The sequence below is a fragment of the Caloenas nicobarica genome, chromosome 2 (assembly GCF_036013445.1).
Source record: "Caloenas nicobarica isolate bCalNic1 chromosome 2, bCalNic1.hap1, whole genome shotgun sequence".
In the NCBI taxonomy this organism is placed as follows: Eukaryota; Metazoa; Chordata; class Aves; order Columbiformes; family Columbidae; genus Caloenas; species Caloenas nicobarica.
Window position 1 is genome coordinate 11220964 of NC_088246.1, and position 2670 is coordinate 11223633.

A 2670-nucleotide genomic window follows, 5' to 3' on the forward strand; every position below is an offset into this window, starting at 1 on the left:
TTGCATAGCAATGAGGGGATATCTTCCTAGCTGGAATATTTTTAGCAGAACACAGTTAAAACATAAAAATAGATCTTTTTTTAAAGGCAATTTCTTTTTTTTGCCTGATGGAGTTGGAAAGGCCATCTAGGTTTGTTCTAGGTGTGGAAATTGGCTGGAATAAAGCAAACACTGAAGTGTCATTTCATTACACAGCCTGTTGGAAATAGGCCTATTGGTAAAATTCACTTAGGAACTATCCAGACTTAGTGGCCATGCTTGGTGATATACAAACCGGGAAAAGTTACGCAGATACTGGGACAGGAAACTGGCTGATAAACCAGATTTTCATTGCTAGCTGGATTTCCAACCAGGCTTACCAGGATTCCATTTGTAGACAAACACTCCCTTGTCCATCTGTTTCTGAGCCTCCTCGGCTGTGAGAACGAAGACAGCAATTCCAGTTACAGCTCCCCTTAAAGAAATCAGCTAACTTCTCTTTTACTAGTAATTCCTGCAGGTTTCAGCAAGTGAAAATCTCTTGCCGTATTTGCTGCTGTAGGCCTTTTCATGTGTTATTCAAACTGCCATAGGAGCGTCTAGGTGTTGATGTTACAACATAGGAAATGATGATTTAGGTGCCCGTCTGTGAAAACCGCTACGTGAAAGATCCCGTTGGAGCTATTTAAGAACGGATTATATTTCAGACTGTTTTTTTTACTCCGAGCCTCTTAGCATGATTACAGAGTTCTGCTGCTCACCTCCCATGTGCTAAACGTTGGCATGAAAGGTGGAGAAGGGATGTGGGCTGCCCAATCCTGGAAGCTCCACATTATTCAGACTGTTCTGAAACTGAATAAATAGGATATCTGCTTGCTGCCATGGGGAGGCACTGAAGACATCCTAAGAGTGTCAGCCAGCCCTTCCAGTTCCCTGTGCTCTTTAGGAAGGGAAAGAAAAATACATTTTCAGTCTCTGATGTTTCAGCAGTTGCAGTGTAGGTCGCAGCATTTGCCATTCTTTAAGCTGTTAAAACCAAAGCAAAGTTCACTTGACACAGTAATGGTTACATCCCACAGGATTTTACAGGTGGAAATAGAGTGACAACAAACCCAGCCAAGCAAAAAACAATCGTATCAATTATGGGAATCACACTTCTGATGATGTTTTTTAAAAGCTTAGCATTAAGGGGGAAATGTTTACATATACTCTTAGTGGTAAAAATAATCATTTTTTAAATAGATCACCCATGCCCAGCATTAGCTATTTTTAAAGAAGTCAGCAAATGCAATTATGCAAATAGCTGTTGACTATGGCTGGGAAGAAGGAGATGCTCCCTTCCCTCTGCACGGTATTTTCCACAGCCTTTCCTTCATTCACTCAGCCTTTCCTTTCTATGTTTTGCAGCCACTGGTACCAAGCCCACTATTTTGGGGATGAAAAGATGTCCCTTGATCAGATCACCCGAGATCTTGAAGGGTTTAAAGTGCTTTCGTAGCTGGCACTGGAAGCTGGAGATTTTTACATCCACAGCAGATAGTGCATTGGCAGGGGCAATGCAGCTGTTCTGTGTCTGAGAGCATGCAACAGCAAACCAGTCCATGATGAAATATTAATGATTTCTTTATACCTCATGGACCAAATTGAAGCCAACCGAAATCAATGGAAATATTTCCATGTATATCATATTTCTCCTATACAGGCTGGGAAAAGTAACAGAAAGTATCTCATTGCAAGTCTTTATTCCTCCTGTAGTTATACAGAGGTATTTATAGGCACTGATCATTCCCATGCTGCCCTCCCCCCCACCCCACCAACACGCACTCTTTTCTCTCAGTTTTTTTTCAGCAACTATATTGTTTTCTCTTAGATGGTCAACATCAATATTGGTTTGATGCCAACGGCTGCCGCTTCAGACAGGTAAAAGCGCTCAATCTATTGTCGATAGTTTAAGGTGGTTTAGGTGGAAAAAAATCTCTGAGTAAGTGTTCAAGTAAGTAATTTGTAAATCCAGTGAAATGCTCAGGATGAATGGAATGGCACAAAATGAGGAGAATTCAGGTGTGTGCAAGAGCGATTTCCAGCTGCAGATGGTGACCAGGCCTGGCCACCCTGTCTCCTTGCTGGGGTGCCAGCTCCGTGCTCTGGAGACCCTTCTCTCTTCTGGATGCTAAATCTTGGAAACTATCGTATAGGTGTGCGGTTGGGATACGTAGATGAGTGTGGGGCATGAGGGAGTCTAGTGGTCTGTGCGGTCTGGATTCAATTTCCATCCCACTCAAGTTCTCCCGCATTATGGGGAGCACTGGCGCTCTCTGGCCAGGCCCTGGCCCCTGTTCTCGCCTCTTGAATAAAGGCACTGACACTTGCACGTAGTTTGAAAAATCTCTGGTTTTCATAGATGTAGCTTAAACTTTTTGACACTGTGCTTTTAGATGGAATTTCAGCTCCGCATCATTTATATCCTGTTAGAAATTAAAGCAGCCTAAGTGCTGCGTTTTCCACTTCTACACCGGCGCAACCCAATTGAAAGCCGCAATGATACCCGAGAAATAGCAGGAGTAAAGTAATATTGTAATAGCCTATACCACCCATGGGCATTTATAACATGATTATTTTTCACCTTTAGTTGAACCCTTATTTCTATTGGATTAATTAAATTTTATAATATGTTTGTTACCCTTTTCTGCC